Below are 20012 nucleotides of genomic sequence, written 5' to 3'. Positions count from 1 at the left end.
CTTAAGGGTATGTAACGATACCTTGACTGGTTCCAAGACACCTTTTAATGTGTGTGTCTCACCTCTTAATGTGTGTGTCTTATGTGCATAGCATATTTATTGATTGAATATGGTGTTTTTAACAGTCAATTGGTTGGTGTTATTTATTTGGATGGAAATAGCAGAAGAGTATTTACAGTGGATCAAAGGTAGCAAGAGCGTCAGTTAGTCTTGGGGAAGTCTTCTGCTATGAACTAGGAGGGGAGCAGGTGGAAGGGTTGGGCTCTTCTGTTCTAGTCCTGGAGTGAGAAACAGAAGTGACAACCCTATATTAAATATTAGACTGCCAATGTTGCTAACATTTATCACCCTCCCCCTGAGGTGGTGCTAAATTTATAGAGAATTTGTGACTGTTTTTGTTAATTAAGAGGTGCATGTCTACTAATTAGCAGCGTGCATATGCTTGCGTGATTTACACTTTTGATAACTCATTAATGACTAACCCACTATTTAGTGTGCACAGAAAAGGTTGTTTGTGTACATGCACAGCAGTAACAGTCTTTATTAAATCAGCTCCCCTCCACAATGTGGTCTTTGGCAAACTTTTGTTCAAGACATGCAGGACTGAAGTTGTATATATCATGCAGATCAGACAGAGCTATATTGCTAGAGTTGCATGGAATGTCAAGGGTTGCTGAAAATTAGGACTGAGATACATAGGCAGAGCTACGTGAGGGCTTAAATGTGTCAGAAGACAGCAGATCTAGGTTGAAGTTCACCAAGATAGCTGTTACTGTAATATATTTGACAGGTAAAATCTTAGGGGGCAATTCTATAAGGTAGCACCTCGAGGTAGTCACCACTTAGATGCATCAAAGGTGCCTTTAATTGACAGGTGCCCATGGGGGTCCTTTTACAAAGGCGAACTAGATGCCCCGTTTTTGCCGCAGCAGGTTAAAAGGCTGAAAAAAGAAATGGCCACGCGGTAAGATTGCACGTGGCCACGTGGGGGGGAGCACTTACCGCCACCCACTGAGGTGGCAATAAGGGCTCCCACACTATCCCGGAGGTAACCAGGCAGAGCGCGGCACTGCCCGATTACCGCCAGGTAAGTGCTGCGGTAAAAAATAGGGACCTATTTTCCCTAGCGCCAGAAATGGCGTGCGCTGGGGGTGGAACTAACTGCCGGCACCCACATTGGGCTGGCAGTAGTTCTGGATTGGCACACGGTAAGCCTGCGATGGGTTTACCACTGCTTAGTCAAAGGGTCACATAGTGCCTAACTGCAAGGGAGGAGTACACATGGGCATGTCTGCCCAGTATGTGCTTAATTTATAGCAGTGGTTTTCAATCTTTCTTCTGTTGTGACACACTTGACAGATGTTGTTCATATATGTGACACTGAAAACCACATCCACACCCGAACCAAAAATCTCATTGTTGTTAAAAATCATGCAGGAGAAATACAAAATATTCTTAGAGAATTTACTTTAGTTGCTTTGTAAACTGCTAAAATTAAAGTAGAGGCATAGCCAGACCTTGATTTGGGAGGTGGCATGAGTCCAAAGTGTGTGGGGGGGGGGGGGGGCACATTTTGCCGTGCCTCCCCGCTGCTCTTAACCCCTGCTGTAACCCCACATACCTGGGCTGGCAGGGGTCCCTAAGACCTGCCAGCAGAAGCTTTCCTGCAGCGATATTTGCCATTGTGCTGCCTGCCCCGCTTTCCCCGCCCTGGTGCGCATGCTTGTTTTTAGGGAATTAGAGCATGCGTGAAGCTCGTGCATGCTCAACTTCATTAAAAATGAGTATGTGCACGGGGGAGGGGAAAAGCAGGGCATGCAGCAGGATGGCAAATATTGCCACAGGAAAGCTTCTGCTGGTGGGGTTTTGGGACCCCCGCCAGCCAAACCATCAGACCTTGGGGGACCCAGTCTCCCCCGTGGCTACGCCACTGCCATGAATACGTCTTTGAGAAAAAAATAAATAAAATGTAATAGCATCAGTGAGAAATGTGGGATTTGATTTGAGGTTGAATGGTGGGCAAATTCACACTAAACTTACTATCAACATCAAAAATCTTTAGCCATTTGAGGGTCTACACAGACTTTATATATATTCAAATTCTGGTGTTACCTGAGTAACAGCAAACCAAAATCCCTCCAGTGCCAGATACAATGAGTAAAGTAATACAAAACCCTGCAAATATACTACTATTTACTGAACATATCTCATGAACACAGACCTGCAACATTTCCATCTGGGCCTGTTGACCATAGTTATTATTGGAGGTAGCGGGCAAGGAGAAGTTGGGACCACTTAAGGAGATTTCAAGCACCTGATTCTCTGTTCTTCCCCACTTGCAGGCACAGATGGTTGTTGTCTATGCTCAGTTTTTGGTGACACACCTCTCACCTCTTCATGACACATCAGTGTGTCCCAACACACTGATTGAGAACCACTGGTCTATATAGTACTATAAACTACATGCGTCACTTGGTGCACCTAGGTATGCCAACTTATACCAGTATTCTAGAATGCAATCTTGGCACCAAGTGTCACTATAGAATTGACGTTTAGCATTGACTTTAAGCGCAGGGCACTGGGGAGCCTAGACTGAGGTGCCAGTTCATAGGCTTGTCACCTTAGGTTCTTTGCAAAACTGTGCTGCTTCACTTGACAGAGAGACAGACGGATGAATGCATGCACACACTGAGAGAGAGAGAGAGAGAGAGAGAGAGAGAGAAAGAGGGGCAAGAATAGGATACGATGCGTCAGTTTTCCAGTGAAGAACTTTGGAGTAAGAGCATTTCTAGAAAGGATTTAGTGAAGGTGACTCCCTTCCAAAGAGAGAGACTTGCTGACCTGAACATGTAGGAAAGGAGAAACAGGGATATTTGAAAGGTATTAATCCGCAAACAAACCTTTTCCGGAGACAGGAAGGCAGTAGAACTAGAGGACATGAATTGAGGTTGAAGGGGGGCAGACTCGGGAGTAATGTCAGGAAGTATTTTTTTCACGGAGAGGGTGGTGGATACATGAATGCCCTCCCGCGGGAGGTGGTGGAGATGAAAACGGTAATGGAATTCAAACGTGTGGGATAAACACAAAGTAATCCTGTTTAGAAGGAATGGATCTACGGAACCTTAGCGGAAATTGGGTGGCAACGCTGGTAATTGGGAAGCAAAACCAGTGCTGGGCAGACTTCTATGGTCTACGCCCTGATCGTAACTGCATAGATATGGATGGGCTGGAGTGCAAATTTTAAGGGGCTTCGACATTAGCTTCAGAACTTTTAGTACAAGAACAGTGCTGGACAGACTTCTACGGTCTGTGCCCTGAGAATGGCAAGGGCAAATCAAACTCAGGTATACATGTAAAGTATCACATACCATGTAAAATGAGTTTATCTTGTTGGGGAGACTGGATGGACCGTTCAGGTCTTTCTCTGCCATCATTTACTATGTTAGGGGTGTTGCTACCAGTTATGACTCGAGTACAAAGGCAAACCCTAACCGTCCATTGTCCCAGGTACAAAAGCTTAGACTGCGTGCCCACTAGAGACAGAGAAAGTATCTGTATATAATATATAAACTGCTTTGGTTATATCATAGAAAAGGCAGCCTATCAAATGCATGACCCATTACCCATTTAAAGCTAGCAAGGGGCACTGCAAGTCAGGACTGAGGTTTCCAAGAAGTGTTCCATGGAGTGGAGGAATAGCCTCGTGGTTAGCTCAGCTAACTTTGACCCTGGGAAACTGGGTTTGATTCTCATTGTTGCTCCTTGTGACTCTGGGTAAGTCCCTTAACCCTCCGTTGCCCCAAGTATAAAACAAATACTTGTATATTATATGTAAACTGTTTTGATTGTAACCACAGAAAGGTGGTATATCAAGTCCCATCCCCTTTCCTTCATATACTAGAAAAAGGAAATGAGTACAAGTCAGGGCTGAGGTACGCTGGCAGTGCTAGGAAACATGCACCAAGCTGCCCACAGTGCACCTGAGTTTACCCATTGCATTGGATTCGAGCACGGGCATGAGTCAGCAGCCTTACATCTTCCAAAAGAAGAAAATGAACTCTTTTCCCCCATAGTAGTGCTTATCTTGAACACAGCATATGATGTGTACAGAAAAGCAGAAGTCTTAGGATTTTTCTAATTGTCAACACTCCTGGTTTCAGCGTGGCACAGTGGATCGCGATATGGAACAACCCACAATCAATACCTACCCGTCGATAGATATCCTAATCCTGAGGCAGATTTCTCTCCTGCAGCTAGGAAGCCAGTTTAAAATCATCCAAGGGCATTCCATTAACAAAGAAGAGCAAAATTAGTATTCCTACGGCACCTGTCATCCGATCCAAACTGAATCCCAACACACTTTACAATCATTGCGCTTCAGAAACATGCAGGCAGTAACCTCTCGGATGAAATGTGCCTTGCACACTGCATGACACTTTCCAATGAGAGGAGTAATGTCACTATTCCTACCAAATGACAGCTGTTAAACTAAAGCATGGTGAGATAAAGGGATGCACCCAAGGTCTCGTCGCCCATTAACATCACGGCATGAATTTGAACTCATGTTCTCGGAGTTCTCTTGGTGTGTTGTAACTAAAGTCTAACCATGCAATCACTCTCCAGGCCTGGCGTAGCTGTTTGCTATTCATGAAGAGATCAGATAGGAAAGACCTGTCAAATCGCCATCCCATCGCTGCGGAATACTTAAAAGGATTTTTTTTAATCATTTCTTGCTTACCAGAGAATTAATTCATAGAAGGGTGTTCTGCACTAGTCTAGGGCATGGAATTTTCCGTGCTTACAAAGGGGTTTGGGATAGTGGGTCACAGTGCCGTATAGCACACAAAAACTCCAGATTACTCAAGGAGAGTTTGTGTGCAGTGTACAGCATGAGCAGCTCATTCCCTGCATTGTCACTGAAATCTCACAGATGCCACAGCAGACCATGGAAACGCTGTGCCTTGCAGCACTGCAACCAGCAACACAGGTTCCTCCTGTATTTGGTATATTGTGATATATTTACCTATGGGATAAATATTCACAAGTCCTACCTAAATGTTAAGTTCATGCTGCACTTCTGGCAGTATCACACCTGCACACCTGTATACCACATCTCAGCACCTCTGATTCCCTCATACCTCCCCACCACCACCACACACATGCCAGAGGCAACCAGCCAAGGAGTAAAAGGGAAAGCCGAGCTGACAGAAGGTCTGCATGTAACCCACATGTAGCTGACCAACTAGCCTGGGATGGGAGTTGCTCATTCTATGAAATCAATTAAAACAAAACTCGTGTCCTGTTTAGAAGCCCAACATTTCTGTGTGTGTGTCTGTCTATTGTCTCTTAGCAAACAGAGACACAAAACGTTTCTACTATCTAAGGTATGTAGCCAGCTGTCCTCTTTGCTTCATCCTTTTCCCTCCACTTTCAATTCTTGCTGAGTTCTGCCTTGCCTGTTTTATTTTATTTTGGTTGGTGTTATTTATTTGGACTTGTATGGGTGCATTAAAAATTATACAGTGAGATTTTGTTTCTGAAAAGAAAACATACAAAAGGTGCTTCCCCCAACATACACACACTGAAAAAAATAGACTTCTAAACTCTAATGAGCATTCCTGCCTAAGAGGGTATAAGCATCACTGGGCATCTTCATCCCCTCCCAGGACTGATCCTGCTGTCCACGGAGAACCTCCATTACAGGTAAGTAACCATGCTCCCCCTCCCACCCCGACAATTCTTTGGACAATAATTAATAGCCATTTTGCACTAATCATAAGTAATTCTTCAAGTCAAGAGGTGGTGGTGGGGACGAAACAGGAAGCATGAGAGTGAACAGAAGGGTGGGCTGAGAGGGCAGGGGTCAAGGAGGGCACCTAAACTGGGCTCACTGCTCAGCACTATTTTGTAGCAACCCCCTGTATAAGAAATACTGTCATGACATCTGAACTTTCACACCACCATCTGACCCTCCTTCACCCCTGTATCTTTAATCCACCAGTCCTAACCGCCTGGTTTAACTCTGAAGTAGGGTGGCTTCAACAGTGTCATTCTCCTTTAAAAAAAACCAACCTCAAACCTTCTATTTCAAATGTTACTTAGTCCCCTCCCTCTTTGCTCCTCTTCATCCCGCTTCCATAGCTCCAGAAATTGGCATCATCAATAAAGCATTAACTCACCTTCTCCTTCGCTCCGTCCTCCACGAGCGCAGATCCACCCCAACAGGCAAAGTAAAGTTGTGTCCCCGCGCCGAGCACAGGGAAGGAGCCGTGTAATAAGTGATTTATACCGCGCTCTGGCTCCCCACATCCGTGTCATGGGTTCCTCACAGGGTGGCCATCCGGCTGCCTCCTCCCGGATCGGTCAAAAGCCTCCACATGTGAACAGAGAAGAGCCGCCGATGCTGTGCTGCCTCTCTGAAGGGCTGCAGCAGAAAAGCAGCAGCCGGGGCTCTGGGAGAGGCAGAAACGTGTGCGGCATCCGGGTGAGTCAGGGAGCAGCTCTTTTAAGCCATCTAGCGCGTCCTCCTGGCCCCGGCATTCATTAAAGCTAAGCAGCGCGGCTCGCTGGGTCTGGGGAGAGAGAGGGGAGGAGGATGGGCGAAGGAGAAGGAAGGCTTTTCACAGGCAGCACAGTGCCGACTAATGTGTGCATCAGGGAAAGAAGAAAAAAAAAAGGCAAAAGAGAAACACACACACGCACGAAAGGAGATAGAGATAAAAGGGTGCTGTGCACACCTCCTCAGCAGGAGCCCCTCAAGGTTAACCATTCCGAGGAGGAGGAGGAGGAGGAAAAGGGGAAGAAAAAAAAGTATGAAAGCACAGGATGAGGGAGGGAAGGGAAGAAGAGGTAAAAACAATTGGAGAAAGAGGACAAGGATTGTGAAAGATGAAGAAAGAAGAATGGGAAGAAAGAAAGGAAGAACTATTAAGAATATTGTGGAACCATTTGTTATTTATTTAACAGGCTTGTGGACTTTCCTATCTCTTGTTATAGGCAGTTGAACCACATAAGAAATGCTTTCCAATAAAACAACCCTAAAATAATTTTTTTTAAACCCACAATAAATTAAAATAATTTAAAGCAATATAAAAATAAAATCAATAATTTACATTACAACTGTCTAAAAATGTAAGGAGCATAAAAAAATAAGTTCATAAAGCACAATCAAAATCTTCATCAAATAAAAGTCTCAAATCACCTTAAAAAGAAGTCTCTCGTTCAGTGGCTATTTTCTAATGAGCAACAAGTCAAGCTTCAAACATAATTCTACAGGAAAAGCATTCCAACAAATGGGACCTTGTATGGTCTGAATGAATTGCAGAAGAACGGCATGCCAGGCTTCCAGTTCAGACTTAAAGGTGGAATTCCTCAAAAGCCTAATGAATTCTCTTTTTGGAAAAATAAGGGCATTATTATCATGCTGATTCTCTGAACACTTTGAGGGCAATTCTGTAAAGGGCAGTAAATGACAGACTCCAAGCTACTATTCTATAATAATAATAATAATTCTATAATAGCAAATTTGTGAACCTAATCCATTAAATAGTACCAGCAATTAGGTGCCTACATTTAGGCGTAATCTGTTATACTTGCTCTGTGGCATCTAAAAATGGATGTGCGTAAATGCAGAGGTTAAGAACATAAGAACAACCATACTGAGTCAGACCAATGGTCCATCCAGCCCAGTATCCTTTTTCCTACACTGGCCAATCCAGGTCACAAGTACCTGACGGAAACCCAATTAGTAGCAACATTCCATGCCAATCTCAGGGCAAGCAGTGGCTTCCCCCATGTCTGTCTCAATAGCAGACTATGGACCTAACTGACAGTATTCAGTAAAGTGTATGCTTAACTAATTAAAATGCCCATGACTCTTCCATGCCCCTCCCATGTGAATGCCCCCTTTGCAGTTACATGCTAGAACAATATATTTTATATATTGTGAACTGCTGTGTTATTTTTTAAAGGAAAAGTGGTATATCAAGTAAAATAAACCATGAACAGTTACATGCCAAGTTATAGAGTAGCATCTAAGTGCCCATTTCACCCTGGTTTTAGCACTTAACGTCTGTTTGAATGGCAAAGGTTAGGCAACAAAGTAGCAACAACTTTTGGTACACTATAAGGCTCATTTTCGAAAGAGAAGGGCGTCCAAAAAGCGACGCAAAAGGCACATGGGCATCCCCTTGAAAGAAGGTCGCCCAAATCCAATAATCGATGGACTTCCTTCGGCAGTGCTGCAAGAAACATGTCTTTGTTACTGTTTTTTGCACATTAATATTCTTTATATTTCCCGTACCTGGATGTCATCAACTACTTGCACTGTACTCGTGGAACAACCAGATACATCAGAGAAGTCCATAGCAATAAGGACGTCTTTCTCGTAAAACCGCCGAAGGACCATATGACAAATGTTGGCAAGAGTGAATGTTAGGGGCATCCTTTGGCGATTCTGGAAGATGGACGTCCCTGATTTGGGCGTTTCGCACTGCAATAATGGAATGTCTAAGGACGTCCATACTATTTTTCGATTATACCTACCTGATTTTGGCCGACTTCACGAGGGCGGCCTAATTCATACTTGGACGACCTTTCAAAAATGCCCCTCCACGTAAAATTGGGGAGAGGGGAGAGGAATACATCTTGTTCTATGAAATGTTCACAAAAACTGCATTCTTGTGTCACATCCACCTTTCTCTCATCCCATGCCTACGTATTTTATTTAATTTCTTGTATACCACCTGCAAACCTAAAAGCTACACAAGTGGTGTACAGTCAGATATAGCCGGTATTTTTGCTGTCCCTGGAGAGCTCACAATCTAGACATGCACAGACAGACACCTGTATGTACAGAAGTTCATGGAGAAGAGAATGTTTTCTCCTTGCTTCAGTGTCCCAACTTCATCCGGGGCTCAGTGGATGCTGAGGGCAATAACACGGCACTGTCCAGCAGTGCCGTAGCGAGGGTGGCTGACACCCAGGGCGGGTCGCCGCTGCGCGCCCCCCCCCCCCCGGGTGCAGCACGGTGCACCCTCCCCCCTCGGCGCCCCCTCCGGAGCGCATCCCCCCCCCGGAGTGCATTCTTACTACCATAGGAAAGTGGGGCCGATCCGCCCCGAGTGCACGTCGCTGGGAGCTGCGTCGGCTCCGCAGGTTCCCCGCTCTCTCTGCCCTGGAACAGGAAGTAACCTGTTCCGGGGCAGAGGGAGCAGGGAACCAGCGGAGCCGACACCCCCTGAGCGGCGTGCACCCAGGGCGGACCGCCCCCCCTTCCTACGCCACTGCTGTCCAGTCATAGGGCATGTTACCAGAGAAGTAACTGACCCTTTTCAACCATTTATCAGGTGGGATTATAAAACAGTGGCACACACTAAGGAACAAGTTCCTCTAATAAAAATAAGTCTGTGGAGTTAAAAATGTTTTTCTTCTATTTCTTTCCCTGTTTCACGTCATCCCCTGTTTTCCCTGATTCTATTGTAGGTTGTCTCTCCTCTGTCATTCTCTTATTCTGCCACTACTTTAGCAACTATATTAAATTCTTCAAATGCTAAATTCTTTCAGATATAAACTTGCCTGCTCCCTGGCTCCATTACTATCTGGGTCAGAAAAGGAGTAGAGGATGGAGCAAACGATGATCAGCCTTAGGGATGAAATCTTCAATTCTTTAATGAAAGCACCAGAGTGATATCACACTGGTGCTTTCATTAAAGAATTGAAGACTTCATCCCTAAGGCTGATCGTCATTTGTTCTATCCTCTACTTCTTTTCTGACTGTGTTTACGAACGTAGAGGCTCAGGTCCTGCTCTGCTTTTTTTTTTTTTTTTTTGCCTTCATTACTATCTCCCATGATCTTATTCCTAAGTCTAAAATACTTGACTTCGTACCTGTTTTATTTTTAAATAGAAGTTGTGTATCTTATGCCCATGATACCTGTTTATAACTTTTTCTTGAGAGAATACCATTCCTACTTTATAGGTAAGATGTCTGCTAGGGGTTCTGATGACAATCAGCACAGCAGCACTCCGATGAACTTACAGTACATTGAAATCACATTGGTGACTTCTATAAATGGGCACCTCTTTTTAGATGTCCAATGATGTGGGGGGGGGGGGGGAAGTGCCTGTTCTAGAAGGGCATCTGGGCACCCAGATTCCGTTATAGCAGTGATGGCGAACCTATGGCACGCGTGCCAGAGAGGGCATGCAGAGCCCTCTCTGTTGGCACGTGCGCCATCGCCGTTCCAGCCCCCCTCCGAATAAAAGTCATACCTGCATCAGGCCTCCCTCCCACCCAGCATCAGGCCGCCCGAGCACCAGATCGCCTGCCCATTCACCCCCCCCCCCCTCCGAGCACCAGGGCCCTCCCTCCAAAATGTAAAAGTCATACCTGGTCGGGGTTAAGTCAGCATCAGCAATGGCAGCGGCAGTGAAAAGCGCTGGCTCGGCACACCTTCAGCCTTCCCTTCTGTCTCTCAAGCGCTGGTCCTGCCCTTGCGGAAACAGGAAGTGAGGGCAGGACCAGCGCTTCAGAGACAGAAGGGAAGGCTGAAAGCACGCTGAGCCAGCGTTTTTTACTGCCGCTGCCAACGCCGCCTTAACCCCGACCAGGTATGACTTTTAAATTTTGGAGGGGGGAGCCCTGGTGCTCGGAGGGGGGCAGACGGGTGGGCGACCTGGTGCTCGGGTGGCCTGGTGCTTGGTGGGAGGCAGGCCGGCCTGATGCTGGGTGGGAGGCCTGGTGCTTGGTGGGAGGGAGGGAGGGAGGCCTGGTGCCAGGAGGGAGGGATGCCTGGTGCTGGGAGGGAGGGATGCCTGGTGCCCGGTGCTTGGTGGGAGGGAGGGGGTGCTGCCTGGTGCTTGGTGGGAGGGAGGGAGGGATGCCTGGTGGGAGGGAGGGAGGAAGGAAGGGAGGGAAGCCCATTGCTGGGAGGGAGGGAGGGAAGCCCTGAAAACGGAGTTAAGAGAACAGATAGAGAGCAGCAGAATCAGAGACTAGGACCAATATGGATAGAAAAACAAAATCACCAAACAACAAAGGTAGAAAAAATCATTTTATTTTCATTTTAGTGTTTGGAATATGTCCAATTTGAGAATTTACATCTGCTGTCTTATTTTGCACTCGGTATACTGGAGCTGTAACAGCTTACAGAAATGATTTATAATGAAAAAAAATCATGTTATATTTTCTCCTATACTATACTATACTATACAATGATGTCTGCTTATATGCGCCGTGGCTGGTGTAAGGGGTGTGGCTATCATAGGGGTGGAGTCATATGTGGTGACCCCGCCCATAATGAGTACCAGCACCTGTTATTCAGGTTAAATTGCCCTGTTGGCACTTTGTGATAAATAATTAGATTTTGGGTTGCTGTTTGGGCACTCAGTCTCTGAAAGGTTTGCCATCACTGCGTTATAGAATACTAATGTAAACCCGCATTGGCATGCCTAAATGTAAACATGCCCATTTACATCAGGTCAATTGCAGACATAAACAGATGCGGTATACAACACACGTATCTTACAGTATTCTGTAAGTCACACACTTAAGTGGCAACTCAGCTGATGCTGCTCCCCATCCTCCTCCTGCATGTAAGTTATACACTGTCCCCCAGATTCTATATATGTTGCCCAAATTTGTGTGCACCACCAAGATGTGTACACAATTGGTTAACAATCTCTTATCAATCAATAACTCGGTGCCAACAACCAATTATTGATGCTAATTGGCACTAGTGGTGTAGCTACTGGGGTCCCCCAAAAATGGATCTAGGGCCCCTGGTTTGGCTGGCAGGGGTCCCGAACCCCTGCCAGCTGACGCGTTTCTCCAGCGCTGCTCTTCTTACATTGTCTGCCATGCTTCCCTCTTGTCGCATGCACGTTAGGTTTTAGTGAAACTGAGCATGCATGACACTTCCTTCATGCTCAGTTTCATTAAAATCGAGCATGCACAATGTGAAGGGAAGCAGGGCAGGAAATGGTAAGGAGAGCAGCGCTGTAGAAGTGCTTCAGCTGGCGGGGGTCAGGGACCCCCACCAGCCAAGGTATGTGGCTTTGCAGCAAGGGGGGAGGGGCAGGGAGGCAGGCCAAAATGTGCCCCCTAACTTCTGGACCCCCCCCCCCATTTTGAGGTCTGGCTACGCCCCTGATTGGCACTCCCTAACATATGCATCTGGCTGTGCACTATTCTATAACTCCCATAGCATGTACCCCCAAAGGGGGCGTGGCCATGGGAGGGGATAGAATACTGGGTAAGCACGCCTAACTTGGGCACCAGCATTTACACCAGGCTTCAGTGGGTGTGACTCTGGCACCCAAAGATCAGTGCAGGAATTGGCGCTACACACTATTCCATAACGAGCATGCACCCTTTCTAGAATAGCATATAGTGCACTTACATACATAAGTGATACAGTTCTGTGCACTTATACATGCAAGGTATGTAACTGCAAAGCTCAGTTATATAATTGCCTTTCGTATATTCATGGGCGACAATACCGAAGGTCATTTGAATGATCTTTTTTGTGGTAAGTGGCAACTATATTTTCTGACAACCAACTTTCTGAATCTAGTCATACTTAGACATTGCTCCTTTTTCTCTGCTCCCCAAATCCTAATAAATCAAATAAATAAAGCTTAATCAACAAAGAGTCCCTGAGAGGCAGCCGGGAAGCCCACCATGACTAGAAAGATTTTAGACTGGGACACCATACAATTTGTGCATCCTTTTCATTGGGAGCTCGAAGTTAGTTACATTCAGGTGCAGTAAGTATTTTCTGGTTGGTCAAAGGCTTACAATCTAAGGGCCTCATTTACTGAAGTAACCCCAGTTTCTGCTGATCACCTAGGGAACTGCCTAGTGTGTGTTCTGAGTGGTGAGAACCAGGGGCATAGCTACGGGGGCTTGGGCCCCCGCAAATTTCGTCCGAGCCCCTGGTTTGGCTGGTGGGGGTTGGGGACCCTCACCAGCAAAGGTATTTGTGAGGAGAGGTAGGCGAGGCGGGTGGGCGGGGCAAGGAGGCGAGACGGTGGTGCGGGGGCATTCAAGATGTGCCCCCAACCTTGGGCTTTGGCCCCCTCCCACCTTAAGGTCTGGCTACGCCCCTGGTGGGAACCAGGCACACAAACAAATTTATTGATTTTTGTGAGCAGTGCCAGGACTGGAATACTCCAGGAGACTGAATAATCAGTTCAGACTTTTGTATAAATCTACTGACTGACTCAGCTGGCTCCAGATATGTTGTTCTGAACCAAAGGTTTACTTGATACTCTTAAAAGTCATTATAAGGCAGCAGTAGCAAAGTCAACAAAATAACAAGTTTCCAACTATTTATAAAGTCTCTTAAGTCCTATCAGTAGTGCTTTACTCTCTTTATCTCCTGGGTCCATGGAGTGTGACTGGGACTATACATAGCTCTCCTTATCCTTGCTCCTACTGCAGAATGCAGATAGGGTTATCAGTTCACTTTGATCACATTATCCGTTCATTTAACAGTTGGCTGACAACTAGAAACTATGGGGTCCTTTTACTAAGATGCGCTGAAAATGGCCTGCGCTGCTATACATGCATGTACTAGGCATGCACGGGTCCATTTTTCAGAGTGCCTGAAAAAAAGGCCTTTTTTTGGATGAAAATGGATGTGCGGCAAAATGAAAATTTTGTCGTGTGTCCATTTTGGGCCTCAAACCTTACCGCCAGCCATTGACTTAGCAGTAAGGCCTCACGCGTTAACCGGTCAGTAATCGTCAGCACGCATACAATGCCAATTACTGCCCAGTTAGCACTGTGCGTCAGAAAATAACAAATATTTTCTGGCGCACATAGCGGATGCACATCAAAAATGAAATTACCGCCCGGGCCACGCGGCAGCCAGGCGGTAATTCAAAATTGACGCACATAGGACGCAGCCTATGCAGCTTAGTAAAAGGGCCCCTATGTCTTAGGTCCCAGAACCTCCCCAGCATCTAACCTTTCTATTAGGGGAGATCCTTCAAGCCAAGCTGGGGCAGTCTGGGTGCAGTTAGGGCAGTTCTGGAAGTTATATGTGCATGGCAATATTCAGAGCCATTGCCTGCATAGCTGGCCAGGTAAGTAGGATGGTTTAAAATAGCAGCCATCCTACTTAACTTCTGGGTATTTCCACTCATCTGGATATTCAATGCCAGTCTCTGGACATAGCCCAGTATTGAATATCTGGGTCTAATCTGGACAGCAGCAGTGAGTGTTTTAAAAAAATGTTCATCACGCTAGCTAAATATCAAATGACAAGGGTTTAACTCTTGTTAATGTGCATTAACACGTCAATGTACATTATTAAATGAGGTCCTAAATTTGTACCTGAGGCAAGAGAGTGAAATTCATCTGTTTGAACCATAGCTTTTCTAATTCTCAGCTCGCTGGTCTAAACATAAGGCTACTCCTCTATTCCATTCTGGCTATCAAAGGCACAAAGATTAGTGTGGCCACTGAGAGCCACCCTGGAACTCTTTCTAAAATTTGAATGCAAGAGTTCCAGAGTGTTTCACTGCAATGCAGCAAAGGTAAGCCTATAAGGATGGCAAGCTTACCTAACTTCCTCTAACCCATTGGTTCCCAAACCTGGTCCTGGAGGCACCCCACCCAATCAGGTTTTCAGGATATCCACAATGAATATTCAGGAGAGAGATTTGCATGCCAGGACACCAACCGGGCACCTTAGGGGAGGACTTCATAAATTGCTCCCAGGTACATAGCTCCCTTACCTTGTGTGCTGAGCCCCCCAAAACCCACTACCCACAACTGTAGACCACTACCATAGCCCTTACAGGTGAAGGGGCACCTAGATGTGGGTACAGTGGGTTTGGGATGGGTTTTGGAGGGCTCGCTGTTTCCTCCACAGACGTAACAGGTGGGGGGGATGGGCCTGGGTCCGCCTGCCTGAAGTGCACTGCACCCACTAAAACTGCTCCAGGGACCTGCATACTGCTGTGATGGACCTGAGTATGACATCTGAGGCTGGCATAGAGGCTGGCAATCAACATTTTTGAGGGTGGGAGGGGGTTAACGACCACTAGGGGAGTAAGGGGAGGTCATCCCTTTTTGTGCCTTGGTCGTAAGAAAAAAAACGACCAGGTAAAGTCGTCCAAGTGTTCATCAGGGACGTCCTTGTTTCTTTTGATTATGGGTCGAGGACGTCCAAGTGTTAGGCACGCCCAAGTCCCACCTTCGCTACGCCTCCGATACGCCCGCTTGAACTTTGGCCATCCCTGAGACGGAAAGCAGTTGTAGACGTCCAAAATCGGCTTTCGATTATACCGATTTGGACGACCCTGTGAGAAGGAGGCCCATCTTATGATTTATGTCGAAAGATGGGCGTCCTTCTCTTTCAAAAATGAGCCCATAGATGTTCACTAGCGTTTTTAGCGTATGCTAACCATGTAGATGCCTATAATATTCCTATGGGCACCTACATGGTTAGCACACGCTAATTTTTAGCACTCACTAAAAATGCTAGCACACCTTAGTAAACAGGGCCCAGATTTAGGACAGCCTTTTCATTGCTTACCAGTTAAGTGCTGGCGTTGCCCACACTCCACCCACAGACCATGCCAGTTGCTGCTTTGGTGGTCAGAGAGAATATTCAGTGGCACTTAATTGCTTCTGAATATCCGGACTTGGCCAACTCAGGGTACTGTGTTTTGGCACACATGGTGCCTTCCTCAGGATTCTACAAAAATAAATAAATGGATGTAAACATATAAACATTTAAATCATGAAGGAATAAAACATAGTCCAATATATAGATGAAACATGTACAACAGAGTAAAATATGCAACATATAAAAAACATGAATATCCAGAGATATATATTTTAAAAAATCAGGTCTGTTTTGAAGAGCCTGATTCTGTTCCCACTCCTTTCCTTCCCCTGTTATTCTCCGTTGGACAATTGTGTTCTTTCCACTTGCTGTGGTTCCGATCATCCCTTCTATGAATCTGACATGGAAATTAATGTGAAAAATGAGACATCAATGCAGACAAGGACCAGAACATTTAGATTTTATTTTTACCTCTGGAAGTCGGTGACTAGAAAATACCAATGGAGATTGGCCATAGGGGGCACATGCATTTTTGTCACTGTTAAGGCATAATTTATGCTTTTAACGAACTTGTTTGGCAGTGGGAGTATTATGCAATAATTTGAGTAATTTAAGATTGTTAGCAAAAACTGGAAAAAGTGTTCCTAGAATTTAGTGAAAGGCTGCTATCTATGCACTCAAATAATTAATCTTCATCACTCGATTTAGCATTTCCAGTAAAACTGAAGCCAAAAGAGGTTTTAAGCTTCATATTAACAGTAAATCAAGAAAGGAAGTTTAAAGCTGTCTTAGCAGAGGGAACCTCCTATATTACAGTGACTAGATAGCGCTGTCTTATAAAGGAAACAAGGACAGCCCTGGATCTACCCCCCCCCCCCCCCCCCCCCCCGCATTTCTGAAGTTGTCATTCTGCTGTTCTTAGGGAAAGTGGAACTGCAAGTCTATAGATCAGCAGGTTAAAAGCAGAAGTGACTCAGCCTGTCCCTTATGACATGAACTTTTCTGGTTACCTTAAGCAATCTAGGAATAGATGTCATAAAAGAATAAAACCTGACCAGAAGCAAGCAAGAAACATCCGTCATATCTGATTAAGACCTTACTGTGTTTCTGACCCAATAGGGCTTATGTAATAAAACTCTCACTAAACAAGTTTGCTGTGCGTGTGCTAAAAAATTAATGAGTACATCATGAACCCACTTGACCAGTGATGCAAAGACATTACTGAGGTCATTTTGGAATCACCTCTGTGTAGATTGCATACAGATGTAAATAACAAATTTCAGAAAACCGCTATTTACATATGCAGATTCTCCGGGACACAGATATTTCAAGAAGTGGTTTGGACTTTGCTTTTTACAATAGGAAGACACAAATTTTTAAAAGAATTCCTGCATCATATTTTGCAGCTGCTCCAAGGCACATGCAAGAGCCAACTATCTACTCATTTAAACCTGGAGTCTACACCACCTCAAAAATGTATTAAAAGAACTTTCACTCCGCTCCATTACTGACTCCTACTGTATGATCTGCTTTCTGAAATTTGATACATACATGTCTAAGTGTGGCCACATACACATGTATATTGCATGATCAGGAACTATACATGTTCTGGTTGATGTTCAGCCCACAGTCAGTGTTTTTTTAAATGGCATTGAATATCAGGGGCTAATTCCTCAGTTGCTGTCAGAATTTATGCGGGTCCCATAAGCATAAGGAATTCAAAGTACCCTATGTTCCCCTGCTCCCTCTCCCCTCACCCCACACCAAACACCAAGAAAAAGCTCACTTCTAATCCCTCCCTCCCTCCCAGAGGTGAAGCATCTGTTTACGCTTTCCAAAAATATTAGGACTAGGGGGCATGCGATGAAGCTACAAAGTAGTAAATTTCAAACAAATCAGAGACATTTTTCTTCACCCAACATGTAACTAAACTCTGGAATTTGTTGCCAGAGAATGTGGTAAAGGCGGTTAGCTTAGTGGAGTTTTAAAAAAGGTTTGGATGGCTTCCTAAAGAAAAGTCCATAGATCATTATTAAATTGGACTGGGATAAGCAGTATAGAATGTTTTGTACTTTTTTGGGATCTTGCCAGGTATTTGTGTCCTGGATTGGCCACTGTTGGAAACAGGATGCTGGGCTTGATGGACCTTAGGTCTTTCCCAGTATGGCAATACTTATGTACTTACGCTAGTCAATGGGACATGCCAGGACACCAACCGGGCACCCTAGGGGGCACTGCAGTGGACTTCATAATTTGCTCCCAGGTACATAGCTCGCTCACCTTATGTGCTGAGCCCCCCAAACCCCCCCTGAAACCCACTACCCACAACTGTACACCACTACCATAGCCCTTACGGGTGGAGGGGGGCACCTAGGTGTGGGTACAGTGGGTTTGTGGTAGGTTTTGGAGGGCTCACATTTACCACCAGAAGTGTAACAGGTAGGGGGGGATGGGCCTGGGTCCGCCTGCCTGAAGTGCACTGCACCCACCTTCGCTATGCCTCCGACACCCCCCCCCCCTCGTGAACTTTGGTCATCCCCGCGATGGAAAGCAGTTGGGGACGCCCAAAATCGGCTTTCAATTATGCCGATTTGGGCGACCCTGTGAGAAGGATGCCCATCTTCCAATTTGTGTCGAAAGATGGGCATCCTTCTCTTTTGAAAATGAGCCTGTTGGTCTGTCCCAGTATGGCGATACTTATGTACTAAATCTGTCAAAGGAAGTCCCCCTTCTGATCCCACCTCCCTCCTAAGCACACCTCCCCATGAAGGTTAGAAGGCCTGACTGTGCCCACCCCCACCCTTCTAACTCAATAGGCCCCCCTGGTTCTACCTGGATATGTCTTGGTGGTCCAGTGGGGTCGGAGGGGCAGGAACGATGCCCACGGTCTCCGTAAAATGGCTGCCACAACCTCTCATTTTCATAGGACATTCCTTCATTTGTATGTATGTATGAACTCTGTTTTTAACTGATTTCTGTTCATATACAAAAATTCTATACAAATAAGAAAATATTTTGTAATAACAAATACAAACAAGGAAAATACCCAGCACAGGAACAAAAGAACCTTTACTATAGAGCATTTAGCACCTAATATGCAGTTAACGCACAGAGAGGCTATATGAAACTGCACTAAGTAGTTTAGTAGTTTTATGGTAGTTTGCCTGTTACCCAGGATGGAGGAGATCAAAACTCAGACTAAACCTACCCAAAATTAATACTGGCTGCATATCTTGCAAAACACCAATATTTGACTTTATACAGATAAAAAAAAAGGGGGGAAAGTTTCTTCACACTCAGACTGATCTAATCCCAGATATTCAGTGCTGGGGCATGTGGCCTTCCAGCATTGAATATCCAGATATGACCAGGGACCCGGAAGTTAACCGGGAACCGGTTGATATTCAGATTGGTGCCTGGTTAACTTGCCACATAAAGTTAGAACAGTCTTTTTGCTTTATGCAGTTACGGAGCTACTTAGCGGACTGAAAAATGCCACTCACTGGCTAAGTTTCTGCGCTGTCCTAACCCTGCCTCTAGACCACCCACGAACTAGCCAGTTTCAGCATAGGCGGTTAGAGGGGATATTCAGTAACACTATCTGGTTAAGTGTCACTGGATAGTCCTGAACAAGTGATTTTAAATGGCCAGGAGCCTTTCCTAGTTGTTTAAATTGCTTTGAATATGGACCCCAAGGGTTTACACTATTTGCATAGAGGATTTGCATTATGTGCAGACTACTTGCAAATAGTGAGCACTCTTTGATGGCAAATTATTTGCAAATAGTGGAGCTCTTTTGCCATGCTGCATCAGGCACTATGCATCTAAAGCAGCAAAAAATGGAGTACCATGGGACACGCTTAGGCATCCTGTGGTAACGTCAAACACTGTGGGACTGATTTTTGAAAGAGAAACACGTCCAAAGAGTGTCACAAAACACCATTTGGATGAATTTCTTCTCAAAATGTCCAAACGGTATTTTCAAAACCTGTTTTGCAGATGTTTATCTATGCAATTCAACTTCAGTGCATCCAAATCATAAGGGGGCATGTCAGGGGCACGTTGGAGGTGGGATTAAGGCGTTCCTAACATTTGGATGTTTTACAGCCATAATGGAACAAAACAGAAATGCCTAGGGCTGAAACTTCAACATTTTGGTCTAGACCTGATTTTAGAACGAATAAGGCATGAAAAGGTGCCCTCAATGACCAGATGACCACTGAAGGAAATCAGGTCTGACACCCCTTTACTCCCCCAGTGGTCACTGACCCCCTCCCCCCTCCAAAGATGTGAATAAAATTATTATTTTCCAGCCTCTATGACGGCTGCAGATGTTATAGCCAGTTCTATTAGAGCAGCAAGCAGGTCCCTGGAGTAGTATAATGGTGGGTGCAGTGTACTGTAGAGAGGAGAACTCAGGCCCATATCCCA

General features: G+C 45.4%; 2 protein-coding genes across 3 annotated transcripts in view; one reads left to right on the top strand and one right to left on the bottom strand.

Moving 5' to 3' along the window:
- LOC115461207 overlaps window positions 1–6499 on the bottom strand; it is a 431974-nt gene extending 425475 nt beyond the window's left edge. For both annotated transcript variants that reach the window (XM_030190874.1, XM_030190875.1), the window contains exon 1: window positions 6180–6499. The gene's annotated coding sequence lies outside the window, so the exon portion shown is untranslated. The remainder of the gene's footprint in view (window positions 1–6179) is intronic.
- Window positions 1–20012, top strand: part of LOC115461208 (dedicator of cytokinesis protein 2-like) — a 1592043-nt gene that overhangs the window by 983166 nt on the left and 588865 nt on the right.

The sequence above is a fragment of the Microcaecilia unicolor genome, chromosome 2 (genome assembly GCF_901765095.1).
Source record: "Microcaecilia unicolor chromosome 2, aMicUni1.1, whole genome shotgun sequence".
Taxonomy (NCBI): Eukaryota; Metazoa; Chordata; class Amphibia; order Gymnophiona; family Siphonopidae; genus Microcaecilia; species Microcaecilia unicolor.
This window is presented reverse-complemented; position numbering and strand designations above follow the sequence as displayed.